This window comes from Lathamus discolor, chromosome 1 (genome assembly GCF_037157495.1).
Source record: "Lathamus discolor isolate bLatDis1 chromosome 1, bLatDis1.hap1, whole genome shotgun sequence".
Lineage (NCBI taxonomy): Eukaryota > Metazoa > Chordata > Aves > Psittaciformes > Psittacidae > Lathamus > Lathamus discolor.
In genome coordinates this window covers 22,186,271-22,207,024 of record NC_088884.1, presented here as the reverse complement: position 1 = coordinate 22,207,024, position 20,754 = coordinate 22,186,271, and the positions used below count along the sequence as shown (strand labels likewise).

General features: G+C 45.4%; 1 protein-coding gene across 4 annotated transcripts in view; it reads right to left on the bottom strand.

Moving 5' to 3' along the window:
- PLXNB2 (plexin B2) overlaps nt 1-6,139 on the bottom strand; it is a 254,236-nt gene extending 248,097 nt beyond the window's left edge. For 2 of the 4 annotated variants that reach the window (XM_065665057.1, XM_065665043.1), the window contains exon 1: nt 5,650-6,053. The gene's annotated coding sequence lies outside the window, so the exon portion shown is untranslated. Of the gene's footprint in view, nt 1-5,649 lie in introns of all 4 variants that reach the window. The other 2 variants (XM_065665050.1, XM_065665052.1) reach the window with 2 other exon arrangements.
- Nucleotides 6,140-20,754: the final 14,615 nt, after the last annotated feature.

The following is a 20,754-nucleotide window of genomic DNA, read 5'->3' as shown; positions in this document are numbered from 1 at the left end:
TTTAAACAACTAATAGCAAGAGAGATGACACATCATCAACATAAAGAAAACTGTGACTGTCAAGTAATACAAGATCTATTCACTGCAAATTACCAAAGTTATAGATTCGTAGAATGATTTGGGTTGGAAGGGACCTTAAAGATCATCCAGTTCCAATCCACCTGCCATGGGCAGGGCCACTTTCCACTAGACCAGGTACCTAAAAGCGCCATCCAGCCTGGCCTTGAACACTTCTAGGGATGGGGCATCCACAACTCTGGGCAACCTGTTCCAGTGTCTCACCACCCTCATGGTAAAGAATTTATTCCTAATATCTGAACTACCTTCTTTCAGTTTAAAGCCATTACCCCTGCCCTATCCTTACTTCTCAAGCATGTCAAGGTCTCTCTGGATGACATCCCTTCCCTCCAGCTCGTCAACTGCACCGCACAGCTTGGTGTCATCAGCAAACTTGACGGGGATGCACTCAATCCCACTGTCCAGGTCATCGACAGAAATGTTAAACAGCACCAGTCCCAATACCAACCCCCGAGGAACATCACTCGTCACTGGTTTCCACTTGGACATCACTCTGTTGACCACAAATCTTTGTGTATAAACACCCAGCCAATTCTTTATGCACTGAGTGGTCCATCCATCAAATCCATTCCTCTCCAATTTAGAGACAAGGATGACATGTGGGACAGTGTCAAATGCTCTGCACGGTCCAGGTAGATGACATCAGTTGCTCTTGTCTACCAACGCTGTAACCCTGTCATAGAAGGCTGCCGAATTTGTCAGGCATGACAAAATGGCTTAATGAAGCCTTGTTGGTTATCACCATTCAACTCCTTACTTTTCATGTACCTTAGCATAGTTTCCAGGAGGACCTGCTCCATGATCTTGCCAGGCACAGAGTTGGTACTGACTGATTTCAGCTTTAACCTGCAGCCTTAAATTAATGATGCTAGTCAACAAGAAAAGCAAGTAGAACACTAGAAATAAAGTTTTAATTAGGTAACTAACTTTTTGAAGATGACACACTTCAACTGAATAAATCAAAACTACTGATTTCACTGGTTTCCTGGATGGCAAAGCTGTTTGCCTGAGAGCAGGTGGTGGAAGAAGGCATGTTAAAAATAAACCCACAAAGACAGAAACTTGTAAGCTAACTACAAAGATGGAGCAAGGTCAGAAGAGCCTCAGAAGGTGCCAGGTGGACTCTGTGCACCGATGAGTGCTGAGATGCCTGGGGAGCTCAGTACAGAGCTAATCATCAATCCACCCAGGCACCAGCTCCCAGAAGACAAATTCAAAAGTGAAACTGAGTGACCCAATGAGCATGTGGCTGGTGACCTCAATTCTGCTGACACATTCTTGGGGCAAACTCTGCCCCACGTTACGGCTGTCTCCAGCTGAGCAATTGCGCAGGGACTGGTCATCAATTTGGCTCTGAGATTTTTTTCATAATGGTTACTAATGTTGTTAAGCACTTTTGGACGTAATGTCAACAAGTAAGTCTTCCCTCAGCCATCTGAGATAGAAACCTAGAGAGATCCAAAAGTTGTGTATTTTCAGAGGCTTAACAGCAGAGACAGAAACTGAAATTACTATCTGCCTAAAGAAACTAAGTCCCAGCTCCACAAGGTCTCCTGAACAGATCATCAGCCTCCCTGTTGCTCCAGGGCTTGTGCAAGCATGTGCCCTCTTCCTCCCCCATCCATCCTCTGGAGCCTCCAGGAGCAGACTCCACACTTTTTTCAGTCAGATCTGAGCAGCTTTGTAGACAAAAAACGTTTTGTACCACAGAGCCACTGATGGTTAGATAAAATGGCTATCTTCAACTATTTGTTTCCACTTTGTCTATGTGTGCTGGAGCAGATCCAGGACAGGACAACAAAGCCGGTGAAGGGTCTGGAGCACAAGTCTGATAAGGAATGGCTGAGGAACCTGAGGCTGTTTAGTCTGGAGAAAAGAAGGCTCAAGGGGAACCTTATCACTCTCTGCAGCTACCTGAAAGTAGTCTCTACTCCCAGGTAACAAGAAATAGGACAAGAGGTAATGGCCTCAAGCTGTGCCAGGGGAGGTTTAGACCGAATATTAGGAACAATTTCTTCACAGAGAGGGTGATCAGGCGTTGGAACAGGCTGCCCAGGGCAGTGGTGGAATCACTGTCCCCGGAAGTGTCCCCAGATACTGCGGTTCTTTTTGTAAAACAGACACCTCCTCAAAGACTGACTTGGACTGTGCCGTTTTATATCTTTTTTAACATGGATTAACGGACCAATGTCAAGTCCAAGCCAGCTTCATACTCAAATAAAACTCTTGAAGTAATACTCCACAAATTCTAGTTATCTGCAGCTTTATTACAGCTAATAATGGCCTTTTTTTTTTTTACTTATTCCAATAATAGCCATTTAAACAGAACACCCCACACTATAAGCTGAGCTTCACAACAGCTACTGAGTTGAACTAAAAGATAAAGGTGAACAAGTAGGAGGAACACCACATTGGGGTTGTTTGTTTACTTAATTCCATCTTAATTATTTAGACTCTCATCTCCCTAACAGCTGTGCAGGTGCTAACTTTACTTCAAGAAGGACCTACGGTTTTTGTTTGCATAAATCAAGTACGTTTAATCAAGTGCACATTAGCTCATCAACACATTGGATCTGATGAGGAATTGCATAAGTGACAATGCCAAGCTATTTTGGTGAATATTCATTATATCTCCACAGAACAGTCTGACTGGAGGAGAGTGAGAACAAAATGACAGCAAAAGAAGGGTAGCAATTACTTTACTAGCAGTTAATGTTGCCATTAACTGCTTGCTGGCAAGAGCTTAAAGTTGCAAACCCCAATTTAAGGTTGTTACCTTAATTTTACAATTACAATTCAATATTCAGAATGTGACACCAGTGTAATAAATATCTTCATTCAGTGCTTCATACAATAAATAATTTAAAAGTTCCAAATTACAGCAGTTACAGAGATACAGATGCTTAGCATTACATCTTCATAAAAATAAATAAATGTGCAAAGCATTTTCTCAAAACCAAGCCAGAATCCAAACCCATTAGCAATAAGTCACTGGAATTTTTTTGTTCTTAACAGGCATTCACTAAGAGATCTTCCTTCAAAATGTGATTTGTTCTTAGGGAGCTTCTGCATGTAAGGCAAAGAGCTCCCAGTTTTGTAAAGCTATATAAAGCTTTTATCCCACTTAAACTGAGGCAGAAGAGGGCTGTGCCCTTAGTGAGGATGTTTTATATAATAGGTCTTTAAGTTGGATTGACAAAGTGAGATTTGGCTAAAAGAAAAAACCCTCTGTTCACTTGCTAGTCCCCAGAAAGGATGAAGGAGGAGAGGAAGAGGAGGGCTTTTTGGGTGCACCATCTATTATGTCCTTCTGAAACCCAGAACCCCACATGCTGTGACCGACCACAGTCTCTTCTTGTGCAGAGCTGCTACCCTGATACCACTGCCCACCAAGACACAGCACAAGGTAGTTCCCCCAAGTCACATTTGCCATTTCAGAAGAACATAGGTGCCTACAGGCTCTGGTCCCCAAGTGCAGCTCCATTGAGCTGACCCCAGCTGTTTGCCTCATCCGTCTGCCAGGACAGAGATGAGCAGGAGGCTCATGCTGCTGGACTTCACAGCATTACACATTAACATGAGCAGCCATAAAATGCAGTTTACATTCAGATGCCAAGCTGTAAAGTCTGGCAGATTCAAAGTCCAATAGGAAACAAGGCTGAATGGCAGAGTAACCTCTGGCAAAGGGACAGGATGAACAGCTGGATGCCTCAGACCCTGGAGCATAAGTCAGAGCCAGAAGCACGTTTGTTGTGCCGTCCTTCCTGTGTCATCGACAATACAGAAGCATCAAGAAAGTCTGATTATCAACACTGTCACAGACTATCACAAGCATCCAAAGCTTCAGGTGTTTTGGGCATTCATTTTACTACAAAATGCAGCAACCCATTTTGGTGGCTTGACCCTAGCTTCTTATAGTTATGTCAGATCATACAGAAAGCTTTCGGTGGTGGAAGCAACTACTTAAGCTCCTTTCCCAAACACCACCACCACTCACTTTCTGCAGTGGTTTAAGTAATATGTTCTAAAAAAGATAATTTTCTACTTCATGTGCAATCAAACTAGGTTCCCACCAGGGCTTCAGACCCACCAAGTCTTCAAGGCAAGGAGAACAAGCTTTGCCAGGCTCGGAAGCAGACTTCCTCCCTTTTGTTTTGGCTGGAAGCATGCTCTGCTCTGGCTTTTGCAGGCACCAGCCTCTGTACCCAAAACCGCACTGGATCTGTCTTGCAGCCCAAGAGGCAGGCTGGGCAGTAAGTGTGTGTATAACCTCACTCCCTACCTTGCAAGGAATGGCTCACCCAGCCTACAGCATGGTACACAACCCTGCTCCTGCAAGGCAGTTATATATTTCAAGCTCTGGAAGGAGAGAAAAAGATTTTTCAGCCCAGCTTTGGGGTTGATGCCTTCAGAACTGTGAAGCAAGCTGAAGCCAGTCCTAGGTACATACCAGCAGCCTATTGCTTACGAACCTTTGCTTCCTTCTAGATTCCATTGTAATGAGAACACAAACAGTAAAATAAGCATGTATCTCCCGCGAATGAATTACCTATTCAGAGTTCCCTCTGGTGTTCAATAAGCTAACCATCACATACAAGGTAACAGCGTTAGTTACAAAAGCATCAAGTTCCCTCGCAAGCAAGTTATAATTCGAGGAGGAACTCGGTGATAGGGACGGGACCGTAGGGCTGTAATTCACAGACCACAAAGGCAATGCTATTTTCCATGAGATTTGATAAACTTACACTTTCGTCTTTGCGTATTCACCCGAGTGGTTTATTAACCCAGAAAGGACCCATCGTTATCAATCCCGTGTCTCTCGGGGTGTCACCGAGACTGGCGCAGTCTCGGAGACGGCAAACTCACAAGACACAGGTACAGCTAGACAAGGAAACCAGAGGTGTTCTGCAGCTCCCGAATAACTATGCCTTGACTCACAAGCTTCTCCAGCCTCGCACTTTCATTCGCCTGCACGAAACACGCGCAAAGCACGGCATAACTAATTAACAGTTTGGAAAGAAAGTTTAAAGCTGCCTCCGCCAGGAGACAAAACGCGCTTCCAGGAAAGCCCGAAGGAGGTTCCGAGCCGGCGGCGTGCGGGCTGAGCGCGGCACCAGGGCTGCTGACCCCGGCCGCCCGCCGGGATTGCGAAACTCCCGGGAAGAGCGATCGACCCCGCTCGCGAGCGGGGCCGCGCTCCGGCTGCGGGGAGCGGAGGGAGCTCCGGACGCTCCGCCGGGAACGGGCGCTCCCGGGCGGGAGGAACCGCAGCCCCGAACCGGCCCCGGCCCTGCGCGGCGGCTTGGGGAAGGCGCTGCGAGTCCGGAGCCGCCGCTCGGGAGCCCCTTAACCAAAACCATCTGGGGCCGGGCAGCGCGGCGGAAGCCCCCCCTCTCCCCGCCCCGGCCCCACCGCCCTGCCCGCAGCCACCCGGCCCCGTGGCCCGCCGCCGAGGCGGGGGAAGTTGCTCTGCCGCGATTCAGCGAGGGAAACACGGGGGGGACCCCGCCGCGAAATCCGCCCCCCAGCCGCATCCCGAGGCGCGCCGCGCAGGGCTGGGGGCTGCGTTACCTTCAACAGGTGCAGGCGCCGGCGGGAGGCAGCCCCGCGGGCACGGACCGTCCGAGTTGGCGGAGCGAGAGCGGCGGCGGCCCGGAGCCCGGGGTGGGCGGCGTGGGGCTGGGCAGAGGCGCTACGGCAGCCCCCGGCGGCCGCCCATGCTCCCGGCGGGCCCCGCCGCCGCCACAGCAGCCGGAGAGTCAGAGCGAAGGCGGCAGCAGCTACGGCCACCTCCGAGAGGAAGGAGGAGAGCGGCAGGGAGCGAGGGAGGGGAAAGCACACAGAGAGAGGAGAAGAGAGAGAAACCACCCCGAGAGAAATTAATCATCACATGACGGTCGCGATCCGCCGCCGCCCCCCGACAGCGGAGCCTACGCCGGGGAGCCGGGGAAAAGCTGCGAGGAGGGGACACACCTGTAGGCGCAGCACATATCCGCTGTGAGCACAATGAGAGACAGGAAACTGAAAAAACAGCCCAGGGAAGGAGAGAGGCTCCCGTTCGTCCCTCCTTCCCTCCCTCCCTCCCTCTCCGTCCTCCTCCTCCTCCTCCTCTCTCCACCCCCTGCCCCCGGTCAGGATCCGCTTGCAGCGCTGTCTCATGCAGCGAGATCCAGGCGGAGGGCCGGGAGGAAGCAGGAGCCGCACTTTCTCTCCCTTCTCCTTTCCTTCTCTCCGCTTTGTTTTGCCTGGCAGCCAGGCAGAGACGGCGGAGCGGGGCCACTCGCGGGCCGAGCGCTCCCAGGAAGCCCGTGGACGCGCTGTGAGCCGGGGCCGGGTCTGGATCTGGGTCTGGATCTGGGTTTGGATCTGGGTTTGGATCTGGGTCTGGATCCGGGTCTGGTCGGGGCGGCTGCTCCAGCCCCAGCGCCCGCCGGTGCTCCGCCGCAGGGAGGGAGCGCAGCCCCGCGGGTCCCCAGGGTGCGGAGCGGCGGCGGCAGGACTGCACTGCCCTGCACTGGCGGCGCGGCGCTCCGCGGCGCCGCGGGCAGCCTCTGCCAGCTTCAGCCCCTGCCGTTCCGTAGCCAGAGGCCTCTGGGGTACCCGTCGTATTCCAGCGGTGTCTTGGGGCACTCCTTGGTATGGAGGGAACAGCGAAATTTTCACTCCTCATCCCCTGAGCGGAGACTCCTGGGCTCCCAGAGGTTGCCTCACTTCTTGCACACCCTGCCCTGTCGCTGTGCGGCCCGAAATACGCCGCTGGCAACATTTTTAGCGAACTCGAACAACTCCGGGGTTTATCCTTCTCAGGTAAACTCTCTGTCATCATAATTTCAGAAGGTCTTTATTCCCTCTCCTGTGTGCAGATTACTCCCATCTTCGTCCAGAACAACAGGAGATAATGCACAGCCCACTTCCTGCCTGTGTGGACACACAACATCACCTTTCTTTAGCATTTATCTTCACATTCAGATGTCAAATTTGTCTCAACTGTAAATAATGTAGAGATAACTATTAAAAAGAGGGATGTCTTAGAAGAATGGCTCAGGTAAGCTTTGGGCAAGTTGTTGAGACTTTGTAAGTAGCTTCCCATCAGTCAAATGTGGACCAGCAATGTTGCAGGGAGTAATTAATTAGCTGCTGTTGGCACTTGGAGTGCAGCTCCATTAAATGCTGTGTGCGTTGGGCTTCCCATAGAAACAACAGGAGAGAGCTGGTCTGAAAGCCACGCTTCTTAAACGGAACCCTGGAAGTTGTGGAAAAATTGCCCCTGCATCTCAGAACGGCAACAATACCAAATAGATAAAAATCAGCTCCAAAGCCTGGGCAAGAGTAAGAAGCGAGAGACTTGGGGATGTTAAAACTGGCTTTCAGACCTTGGCTGTGCAAAGTGCCACCGCACTCTTAGCGGTGGGTTGGGACTGTTCAAATGGAACATGGTGGCTTGTGGGGTTTTCTCTCTGGGGTTGTGCTCGGGAGGCAGGTTGAGCTGACTGGGTCTCACCAGTCTGGCCCAGCTTTTGTACTAACCTTCACCAGAAGGTCCTTGTGCTTGTTTGCTTGCCTCCTTCCGGCTCTTCACCTGACTGGGCTGAGCCACTCTAAGATGAGAAAGAATGTCATAACTGTGGAGTGTTTCAGAAGACCTGGATCCCCACTCTGTACCCCTTTGCTTGCTGGAAGAATGAAGGTGAAGCTGAAGAGGAGGGAGACAGGAATCCCCTAGGAAAAATTGGGTTAGGCATCCTGCAAGCCCTGGGAGAGATCCGGGATGGAGAAACTCACAGGTTGCTAATGGGCTTGGTAAGACCTCGCTTTCCAGGCTGCTTTTCAATGTCTGGGCTTATGTCCAGGTGGTGCCCAAACTTCTGGCAGAATGCCCTGGAATTACCGGCCAGGCGGCTCTCCCTCTGCCCTGGCCTGTGAATCCCTGCCTCCCAGCACGCTCTGCCTCAGGGGCTTTTGCTGGCTACTCTTACTTGTCCCCCAGCCCTGCCTGCTCCAAACCTAGTGATCCGCTCAGCCCACTGAGGGGGGAAGCTCCAGGCGTGAGCTGTCACCTGCTCCATCCAGTGGCCACTGGACAGGGCTCTATTTGCCATATTCGTGCTGTCTCGTATCTGTCCCCAGGCTAAATCTAAGCCTTAGCCGAAGCCTGGCACACCACACAGCTCCCTCTGGCTGGAACAATTTCCTCCAGCTCCTCAGGTCCTGTTGCTCTGGCCTCATAGCAGCATTTTTTCCTGAGAAACTTGCCCATGGACACACACAGAGCCAGAGCAATGGTGACAGTTTATTTAATTCAAAATAGGAGCTGGTGAACTGAAGCTGTGCTGAATCCTCCTCCAGTCTGTAATGATTACCTGCTGTGCATTTGACCTTGCCGAGTATGACAGGGATTATGAAGCTGAACTAGAGCTCGAGGTGGCCACACAGCATCCCATCCCAGGACAGCTGTCTTCTCTGCTAAGCCTCCATAAGGTGCTGTTCTGCCAGGCACATGTGGATGTGCTAAAACAGCAGTAGGGCATATCAGCCTGTGCCCCTGCCAGATGGGGCACAAATGGGTGCCACAGCACTTCTGTTACTGAATTCAGTGCTGAATTCAGCACTTGGCCTGCTTGCAGAGGTGCAAAGTGTTCCTAAGATGGTTTTCTGCCTCCCATCCACCCTGCCTTATAATGCAGCCAGCAAATTGTCCTTCTCCCCCATGGAGAAGTATGTGATACAGGGAGATACCTTTCCAGAGAACACAGATAAACAGTTCCACATCAAAACCTGCTATTTGCAGCTCAAGGATCATTCCCCTCCCTTATCACCACCCACCAAAAAAGATAAAAAAGAAGTCAAATCAAATCCTAAATAAAAAAAAAAATCTCAGAAAAGAGCAACAAGTGAAGGACTGAATGATTAACAGCTTCCCAGGCTCCTGCAGATCTGCACTGCCGGCGTGTGCTTACACATGCCCAGTGTAAGGGGAAAGCCTTGCTCTCTCCATCTCCTGTGTAAGGACACAGATAATGGGGCTGCATGTGAATAGGCGTCTAGTCCAGATTTCAATTTCCTATTTATTTCCTCCCTCTGCACTCCCTCTTTCTCTCCTCACCTGGTTATTGCCCCTACGTCGTTATGTGCATCCTTGTGTTTTATTCTCTGCCCATTATTATCTTTTACACTGATGTGACACTGGTGCCTCTCTCCTGCTTACTTCCCAGTGCCGTCAATTCTCAATTCTATCTATCTAAGGCACCAATACACAGTATCCTTCCTACCACAGAGACCTTCAAGGCCTATAAAAAAGAGCCAAATTTCCAGCTGTCATTATTAAAAACACCTCGTTCTATGAGGAACAGAAGTAATGAAGCCGGATTTCCTGCGGCTTCGACTCTGACTCACTCATTGCTATAACCTCATCTCCCATTTCTCTTTCATGTCCGATGTGACACCTCTTCTCGGTGGTGAGGGGCGGCAGCAGCTGCTGCAGATCCAGAGCAGTGTGCATGCTGCCCTCGCTGCCAGGGTGACTGGCTGCTGCCAAGCACAGCCCTCAACAGCCCAGTTCCTCCTGCATCTCTCTCTGTTGGAAAACTAATTTGAGTCTCTGGTCACTGATGCTCACAAAACCCCTGGGAACTTAATTATATTTGAGGCTTCTACCTCTTCTATTCATTTGTTTGCAACTAGACAATGTGTTCTGACGTTTTTATGAGGGACTGATGGGCAGATGAACAGCCAGATGATTGATTATCAGCCTTTAGGAAGGAAGGTTGTTGCCCTGTGGTCATGGAGATAACCTGAGAGCAGCCCAAACAACTGAAAAAGAACCTCAAATCCTTTAAAATCATTAAAATTGCACTTTCTGCGTGCAGGAAATTTTGATTGTCTGCATGCTTAAATGCCTGAGCAACCTTTTTATATCCTGCCTGAGGATGTCCCCATCTCAGCTCTCTTCTGAAGGATGGGGAGGGGGAAGAAAGGGTAAAGGATTCTTCCTCACGTAAGCAGCAACATGTCTGCTGTACCAGACTACAGCTGTAGTTGAGATTCAGTCTGTCCTAGCACCACTGCTGCTGCCTACTTTGTAAGAAAGGTATATCAGTAACAGGAGTGCAAGGAGCACAAGGAGGGCACTACGTGAACGGCTTTACTCTCTTGGTTAAGGTATAAACAAGGGCTCTGCAGACTCTTTCACCCTCCATCTGATGGCTTTGGTTCTGATAGGACTCTGCGTCATCTTCCACTGGGGACTGAAATGACCTGGATATACATATTTATATTTTTACAGTCCATAAATCACCCTGGGATCTACTTTTTTCCTGGATGAAAAGTGCCAGATAAATCTAAGGTGTTATTATTAGATTTGTGAAATGTCACTGTGCACATCCTGGCTTTCATGCCCTTTGCACCAAACTCACACGGCAGATCGGTTTGTATATATCTGGGGGGCAGGGTATTTTGGCTGATGGATTTCTCAGCGCCCATTTTCCAGCAATCCAGAAAAAGGTAAAATAACCTAAGGTTAATTGCACAATTCCCTTCGTTATTTCCCTTTGCTGCTGGAAAATACTTGGGGCTTTGGTATTTTCTGACCCTCAAATGATACATTTGTTTACCCTTGTGCAAAATATTACCCAGTCAAACATTGCTTTTGTTTAGTTTAGCAGACGTTTTGCATGTACTTTGCTACAGATATAAATTGCTGCACCAAGGTAAGAGATAGAACACCATCACGTCCTGGATACAATTTCCATGTGGAATCCACAGAAAGCCTTATATGGATGCGTGTGATGTCTATATGCATGAGTACAACTATAACAAGGCACAGCCCTCACAGTCAAGACTTGATGCTTTGACATTGCCCTGGTTGTACCCAACTGCGTGTGAGCCTGGTTAAGAGATCCTCGGGTAATAGGGAGGTTCACACAGGCCATGTTTGTATTTTTAATGCCACCATGAATTTTCTGGGTAACTTAATTGAAAAAAATAAAATCAAAATACGATAAGAAATTTCAACAGAAAGTTTAAAGGTGTTTCAAAACATAGCTAAAATGAATGTAAAATGTTGACAATATTTGTCCCTGCCCTGTTTCTTCCTCCTCCTTTTTTGTTTAAAGAGACCTTTCACGAACACACACACACCTGTATGTATGCAGGCCAGACAAACCAGCATTTCCAACTGTAATTAAGGCAGCTGCCTAGCTAAGTTCCAAAGCCACTGCTCTGCTATCACCAAGTAACCATTCATTTTAACCACAGCCAATATGCTTACACTTGATGGTATTGCTTATTCTGCAACCAGTTGGAGAACTGGCTGTTAGAGTTAGTTGACTGCCATGCATGCTGTTATAAATATATCTATATTGTAGAAAAAAATAATAGACTTTCATTATCTACTAATATTTGAACTAGTTTCATTACAGAGAGCTTGGCTGTGGGAAGACAATTACAAGTGAGAGTGCATGATTACAGTGTTCTGTTCAGAAGTGGAAAATCAGATTAAACTATTTTATGCTGGAAATAACGATTCTTTTTACATCAGTAACCTCAGATAGCTTATAATAAATAATTTCTGAACATATAATATAGAAATTTTGTGTTTATACTATTTAAGTGTGTCTGGACTATAGTAGTTAAACATAACAGCTAAATAGTAGGAGTTTAATATAGCACAACAGGGTTAGAGAAGCATTTATCATTTTTAAAGACTGAGACCAATCAGAATTTATCAATGACACATCAGTTAAGATAGAAAAATAAAGTATTGACTACTAACATAAAGCCTGTATTTTACCTTTTTATTCACAGGAAGATTTCCAAGATAATATTTTAAATGACTAGCTGAGCATCCATCACATGATGGCAACTAATCAATAAATCATGTGTCATTGTTGTGGCTCGGCATGTCAAATAGCTGCATTTCAGTGTCCATATTTACAGGTTTTCAGCAATTTTTGGTTGTACATTTCTAGCTCGTTAGCCCTGATTTTAAAAGTGGTTATTTTCATGTCAATGAAATTGGTAGAAAGATCACATCTTAACTGTTTCTGCCACAGGGAGGAGAAGGAATGGGGTAATCAACAGGGAACTCCTGTTACTTAACACTGCTTGCCACCCCATGTGGGTTTATTAAAGCAGCTTTTCCTCACTAGCAACGTGAAAAATAAATACATGGCATCCTGCTAGAAGCACTGGACATGTCGATGCTCGTGGGAGATGGTAAAAGGAGGAGTACTTTTGAAAGCAGCTTTTGGCATACATAAATCATGAGGTATGTACTGAGGCCCCGGACATCCAACTCACATGATTTTGGTTAGAAAACAGCACGAAGATGGACTAATAGAGTTTCAATTACCCTGCCCATCTCTGTTACTTTTTCCTACCAGAGCTCCAGCAAAATCTCAATCTGACACTGAAAACTGCCCTGCATGAATAGGTGAAATAGCTGGTCAGTATATATCCAAACCTCTGGTTTAAGAGCGGTGGCATACAGCTGAACAAGCATTAACCTTTATTATACTCTCCCATTGCCATTAATCACATTTGCAGTGCCTTTGCCACTGTGTCAAAGTACCTTAAGAAATGCTCTTGATGAAGGCAGTGGGTTCACTTGGACCAAGGCCAGAATAAAGTGGTGTTTGTCCTCAGAGAGATGCTACAAAGGACTGGCCAAAGTGCAGTCGCTCTCTTTTGTCCGCAGTAAACAGACCTTATTCATCAGGATATTGCAAAATCTCAATGTCATCTATGCATTAGTCTCAAAAATGCCTTTTCTAGTTTTTTTTCATGTTTTAGTTTATAAGAAGATGAAGTTATTTTCCTCTGGACAATGACTCAGGATGTAATAACCCCTATGTTTATCACAGGCATATCAGATAACTGGAACTCATGCAATCTGAAGTGAGTTGTGAGGGTTTGTGTAGGTTTCTGCAAGTACAAAATACAGATGCTCTGTTTCATGATATCTCTGGTTTATATATATATGTGTGTATATATATATATACATATATATGTATATGCATCAAAACTGTGCTTGTATTCCTTCCCTGGATGCAGTGTAACAAGACCTGGGTCTTCACTATAGACGATTAATAGTTGAGGCTGCAGCTATATTTCACTGTAATAACTCTTGCAGAGACTGTGCTCCTCTGAGACAAGGCAGGACACAAAACCCGGTATAAAATTAGTGGAAGTTGAACAAAATTCAGTCACATCAAATCAACTACAGAAATGTCATGTGGTGGCTGAGGAAAACCAGGAATTTGATCATCCTTTAGATAGTTCTGTGTGTTTCTTCCCTTCAAGAAAAATTTTACAGCGTAAATACAGTTCAGGTTTCTTTTAAAAAGGAGAAAATATTGCAATACCCAGCCACAGCCACACAAAGGGGCACCTTTGGGTGCAGAAGTCCAGTACCAACAGTCCTCTGTGACATGTGGGTGTTTCTGCTGGGGGCATATCTGTTCTGCAGCCTCATGCACAGATGTTCACAGACCCAGAGGGCTGGAAAGGATCTCTGGGGCATCTAGTACATACCCCTGACATGGAGCAATATCATCTATACTTATAGGTTAAATTTTGATGTGTCTTCTAAAAATCTCCATTGATGGAGGTTTGAACATTCTGTAGACCATCCATCTACTACTTAAGTGTTATGGTAATCCTCATATCCTGTCTGAATCTGCCTTGCTGCAGATGAAATACTTTGCTTTTTACGCTAACAAGGATGCTGAAAGCAAGTAGCTTGTTCCTGCCCCTTCACAGAAACCCTTTATGGATTTGAAAACCCTGATTTTACCTTCTCTAAGCCTTTATTTCTTTACAGTCCTACTCCCCCACTCATTCAAACTTCTCATGTAGGCTGAATGTTCTAGGTCTCTGATTATCTGCTGGATGTGTGTAAGTGGACAGTTTCATCCTTGAGATGCAGGTTTTAACATTGTTCTGGGTTCAGCAGTAGCAGTAATTTTTTCTCCTTCTTAGTAGCTGGTGCAACGCTGTGTTTTGACTTTCAGCCTGAGAACAGAGCTGATAACACTGATGTTTAGTCTGACCAAGGACTTTCTGAGTCTCATGCTTTGCCAGAGAGGAGGGGAAGCCCAGAGGAAACAGAGACAGAACACCTGACCCAAACTAGCCAAAGAGGTATTCCATACTACAGCACGTCATGCCCAGGATGTAACTGGAAGTTACCTGGAAGGACATACTCTGCTTGGTCGGGCTTGTTTTCGGCGGGTGGTATCGTATTCTCTTCCCTTGTTATTTCCTTATCATTATTATTATTGGTGGCAGCAGCAGTGGTTTGTGTTATACCTTAGTTACTGGGCTGTTTGGGGGGGTTGGGGGTGGGGGTGCTAGACTGCATGGCTGACTTGCCGACAGAGTTTAAATCACAACAAACATGATCTTTCAGCTAAGCCCTTACCAGCAATGAATACAGTGGAAAGATCACCTCAGGTGCTCTGCAAGTTGCACTGCTGTTTTATGAAACTTGGAAGTCTGAGCTGAAAGGGTGATGGGGAAATGATGCACTGAAAGGGAAGAGTAGAGCCTTGCAGTAAGTGGTTTTGGTTCTTGAAGTATGGCAATGCTTCTAGTGAAGGTAAAACCTACCATGATTAAATGATCAATGAGAATATTATAGTCCCCTGAAGATATTATTTAGTCTTGCTGGAATTGTTTGGTTTGCATTTAACCTTTTTTTCCCCCTGAGTGAGGAGGAAAAGTATATAAAACTAATAAAATAGAACTTAAATTAACTAGCAAAATAAGTGTCCAGGAGGATAAATCGCCATTAGAGAAAGTAGACAAACGTACATGTAGAGGTCTAACCGGACAAAGATATATTCCTTTTACATGATGGAATTAAGCCAGCTGCTGCTTAGTTGCCCAATGCCTAAACTAAAATACCCTGTCAGTACAACTATCCCAGTGATGTGTCTCCTGGGGCAGGCATCGTCTAACAGCTTGAAACCTGAGCAGGGAGATTGAGTCTAAAGTCGAATTCATCTACAGACATACTAAAGCGGCAACTGGAGCTTGTATCTGGTAACTCACATCTTCCAAATCTTCCCTGTAACCACATTATCACTACCTTTGTTGCCTCTCCCAGCTCCTACATGGAAGTAAGCAAATGAACACTGAGAGTAGCAAACAAGTCCAGAGGAGGGCCACGAGGATGATCAGGGGACTGGAGCACCTCCCGTATGAAGACAGGCTGAGGAAGTTGGGGCTGTTCAGCCTGGAGAAGAGAAGGCTGCGTGGGGACCTAATAGCAGCCTTCCAGTACCTGAAGGGGGCCTATAGGGATGCTGGGGAGGGACTCTTCGTCAGGGACTGTAGTGACAGGACAAGGGGTAACGGGTTAAAACTTAAACAGGGGAAGTTTAGATTGGATATAAGGAGGAAATTCTTTCCTGTTAGGATGGTGAGGCACTGGAATGGGTTGCTCAGGGAGGTTGTGAGTGCTCCATCCCTGGCAGTGTTCAAGGCCAGGTTGGATGAAGCCTTGGGTGAGATGGTTTAGTGTGAGGTGTCCCTGCCCATGGCAGGGGGGGTTGGAACTAGATGATCTTGAGGTCCTTTCCAACCCTAACTATTCTATGATTCTATGACTCTATGATTCTATGACATGGAGGCAGCAAACCACTAGATCAGCCACTGAATCACCCTCAGCGTTCCTTCTTGCTGTTAGAGCAGAAAAGAAGTCATGGGAAGCAATCAGCAGGTGTTTTCTCTTCTGAAATCAGCTCCTACATTACTCTGAAGTTGTAGCTGTCTGTGCTGGAAGTAAGTGAGAGGCTTGAAAAGGGAATGTTACTGAAAGGCAATGCAGTTTTGCTCCTTTGTTGATCATCTATTTTTCTATTTATCTTTAAGATCCCCCACCATCTCTGCCCCAGACAGTCCCAGAGAAGAAGACAATAATGCAGTAGGAACATTTACATATTAAGCTTTCTGCACACCAGTTATCATGGGGCATGTGAGCTGTGTGTGCAAACTCCTGCTGCCAGCCACCTCTCCTTCCTCCATCACTTGTAGAAGGACGAAGGCAGCAGGAGGGTCAGCAGAAGCCAAGAATCGGGCAACATGAGAAATAGCTGGAGAATTGCAACTGACAAGCAGGACACTTGTAAGAGGCAAATTTTAAAGCTTCATTTCAGTTTTCCTTGTTAGGATGCTGTTAGGCCTCCTACAACAGTGACAAACCTGATATTATCTAAGCAATATTATATGGCTGAGAGCTGAATGAGGCTCTATCAGACATTAAGAATCTCTCCCTAATGTTTTACTTCTGATACTCAGGATATTTTGCTCTGCACTTTGACCAGAAGAGAAATCATAATTTGAATAAAGAAAAACAACCAAACATTTGGCAAATACATTATTTTAATTGTAAATGTGGTAACTATTTGGAAATGTTGATATTTTCTGGCAAGTGCAGTGCACACATGAACGTTATTAGTCACCCAACACATTAGATTTGTGATAGATATACTTGTTAAAATAGGTTTGCCTGGTGTTTGGAACTTTTTTCTTTATTCAATAAATCTCCAAAACTGTAGCAGATGGAGAAGGGAAAAACATTTTTGACCTCAGAATAGAATAGTTTGATGGAATTTCAACAGACAGATGACTTCTGTGTGTTAATAGCATCATATTCAAAATGGTTACTACTGTGGATCACAGCACTGTATTACAGGCTTATGATAACTACTGCTATGCAGCCCATTTAAACCTAGTTTGGTAAGGAAGGGTAGGAAGAAAAATAACTTCATGTACTGCAGGTGCTCCTGAATCCTTTAGCAGTTTTTGTGGTTTGACATCCATTCTTTATTTTTATCATGTTTTCCTAAGGAAATAAGGCTTATGCAGTGATGGTTTGTGTTTTTATCTGTTGCCCCACGACAAATTTGGAACCATGACCTAATTTCAGGTTTCATGTATATTCAAATCCTGGAAATTTTGTAAAAAAATAGAGGTAGAAGTAGCCAAATCAGTGTCCTCATAAAGGAAAAATGTGATCTCTGTAAGGTTGTTAAGCATCAAGGGATTAAAGCAGAACAGAGATTTAGGTATGTTTCAGACATGGGTTTACACGGTTGCTGTCAAAGTTTTAGAGACTGAAAAAGAGCCATAGGATCATCTACAGAGCTTATTGATTTTGATAATTTCATTATCCTTCTTTCTGTGTGATATATCCCTATGAGCAGGAAAGTGACTGTTGCGTGCATTACCCAAAATGAAAGAGACATTTTGCTTCATTTTCAGTTGCCTTGGGTATTATTCACAACAGCAAGAGCTCACAACCACAATCTTGTTTTCCTCTGAATGTCTGAGATATGTGACGTGCTGAAAACTTCCGCAGGTTTGGTCTCCTGGGGTGGTTGGTAGAGGAGTGGACTCAGGTCTTGATCTCACCAATATTTGCAGCATGTTGTTAACTCTGCATATTGATAGCCCAAATGGGAGTATTTTTACAGGTCTGAAACGAAGCACATACTGAAGTGTTGGCAGGGTCAGTTCCCAGGGGTTTGGTATTTCTATCGGCTAGCAGAGCAGCTCTCTTAAGTCAGGTGAGGTTGATGTGGGTGCCTTGCCGAAGGTTTAATTCTCACTGACAGCTCATGTTAGCATCTAAATTTTCACATTGTTTCTTTGTTTTCACATGGTGCTTTACTGGGTTCTGAATACTTTTAAACTGGTGCATGCCTGCAACAACAATATTCATTGTCTTTCCAAAACGTGTGCTGCAGAAGTCTGAGAGAGAAAACTAAATGAAAGGTCTTTTTACGTGTGAAAAACATATCAATCTGTGCTAACAGCTGATTTCAGCAGCCTCTTCTGTCACACTCCTGTGGCCAGGAAAAGGAAGGTTCTTTCTTTCCCCCAAGAAAATTGCCCCCCTAAAGTTTCTCTGAGGCAGGGTGAGGAGAGTGAAGAGGAAATTAGTGTTTCTTCTTTTTTTTTTCTCATTCTGTTCCACTCAAAGGATGTTAGCAGCCAATGAAAGCAGTTGTGCTCCTGTTGGCTGCCTTCTTTGTGTATTAGGCAGAGGGAAATGACAGCCTGCTGTAAAGGAAGGGCCCTTTTCACCAGAAATCATTGAAATTCCCTTATCCTGGCCCTGAACAAGCAAGCAAGGAACAACAGCAGGAGATAGCATGATGTGTTGGCAGTGGAGGGGAACAGCCACAGAACAATTGATGTGAAAGCCTTCAGCTGAAATCAGCATGTGGCCCATGCAGCCGGCCAGCCTGGCTGCCCAAAGCTGCAATGAGGTATTTACACCTTGGACAAAGTAAGAGGAGTGCTAAAAAATACATGAGAGAATCATTAGACTGTGTTTATTAACAGCATAGTGCTTTATCTTCAAAGTGTTGTGCACAATGAATCAATATATTCAGCAAGAGCAGTAAATGGATAGCATTCATTATCACCCAGTCACTGTCTTGCAAAACAGATTTGAAGTGATGAGAAGAAGATGAACTTGAAGCCTTGGAAGGGAAGGTTTTTAGCCTACTGTTTGAACTTGTATAACACTGTTTTGAACTACTTTGACTCCCTTTGTCCTTTCAGTCTCTATTTTATCAAGCAAGAATTGCCCAAGGGGCTGAGAGGACATTTGAATGTCTTCTTCTACGACTTTGCTATCTGCCCATTAGCAGCTAGGATGAAATCTGTTCACTTCATAGACATATATGATTACTCTTGGAGGGTAGTCATCACTTTCAATCATTAGCAGAAGTGATCCTTAATCAATACTTTATGTGAACATCCTCACTGAGTGTGCAGGTGGCCTCTGGATATAGGAGAAGCTGGACTGGAACTGTTCTTGGTTTGAATCTAAACCATGATGCCTTCTCTAGGTTTGGAAAGGGTGCATATTTAGTGGCACTTGGATGACTTCCTAACTTCCGGGTTTAATTTAAGCCACTGACAGCAGCAAAGGAATCTATAACCAGTTGTCCAAGGCAGCCACATTCCAGTTAATTTCTGATTAGCTACAGAAATGATACATAAAGTATCATTCCTACACCCTCTCACATAACACTATGTAGGGTCTAGAGCACAAGTCCTGTGAGGAGCAGCTGAGAGAATTGGGGTTGTTTAGCTTGAAGGAGACTCAGGGGAGACCTTATCTCTCTCTACAACTACCTGAAAGGAGGTTGTAGCTAAGTGGATGTTGGTCTCTTCTCCAACCAATAACAAGCAATAGGAAAAGAGGAAATGGCCTCAGGTTGTGCCAGGGGAGGTTTAGACTGGATGTTAGGAAAAAATTATTCACTGAAAGGGTTGTCAAGCATTGGAACAGGCTGCCCAGCGAAGTTGTTTTGTCACCATCCCTGGAGGTATATAAAAGACATGTAGATGTAGCTCTTAGGGACATGGTTTAGTCACCAATTTGGCAGTGCTGGGTTAATGGTTGGACTTGATGACCTTCCAGGTCTTTTCCAACCTAAACTGTCCTATGATTCTATAGATTAAAAGACAAAATCAATCCAAGAAAGAGAATTCAGATCATGGGGAGCTCCTCTAGCATAAAACAGCATAGCTGTGCAGTTAGTTGTCTGAGTATTGTCAGTTAGTGAATAGCAGACCTTTTCAGAGTGATCTTGTAATTCATAGGACAAAATCACTTCAACGTGGATGCACAAGTACCAGGTCCAAGAAATAGTGGCAATCTTTTCATTAAAGCTTTCCCCCCGCCTCGCCCCTTTCTGCTTCCTACCATCATTAGTTATTATTTTCCCCCCAAAGAAAGCATTGCACAATGGCAGCAAGAGGAAAAATCTGTGCAAGTCAGGTCAACAAGAAGGTCTCATTGCTATTAGATTTGTTGGGAAGCTTTAGATTTTCTTTTCTTCTTTTTTCTTTTTTTTTTTTTTTTTAATAGTGGGCTTCTAGTGCTGCTTGTTTCTGTGGAGTCTTTGTCATTTTAGACTGTTTCAAATGACTCTGAGCAATCCTTGGAATGTTTTTTAGTGCTTTCTAAAGAAAATCTACTCATTATAAACATTACTAGCCCCAGTAAAAATGGAGCTTGCACACTAGTACCAATGTGCTTCCTTCTGTTATGTTTACTTTAATGTGTGAGATTATTTGTTCAGCTAGGATTTTATTTGTGATAACAGCATGGCAAATAGAAAAAGGCAGTGATTAATTTGTTATTAAACTCTCAAAGCTCCAACTACTGCAATATTACCATATAAATATCGTGAATCAAAATGCTAAGAAATAATTAAAAAAAGGTCTTTGATGGTACACACTTTAGTCCAATTTGTACTGAACAGTAATCTGGCCATACAGAATGCTCAACAGGCTAAATTGCAGGTCCAAGCTGTGCCACAGATTCCTGTGCTGCCTTAGATCACCATTAGCAACTGCATTTTTAAAACTGTTGCCGAAGTGCATTGTTTCAGTCTTTGTATGCCCTGTTGAGAAAGCAACAGTCAGTCCAGGACTGCTCCAGGGGCCTTGGTGCTTCACCCCTTGGGCTGCGATGGGCCAAGTTAGGCACCCAGTTTGTGGAAATGAAAGTAAGTCTCCCTTTGTTGCACACATTTGTGGTGATGGGAGCTGTATGTGTACAGTGTGGCTGAGTTAACATGACTGTGGTAGCTGCAACATTTTGCATATGCTTCCAACTGTAGCTATCCCCAAATTTGCTAATGCCAGCAC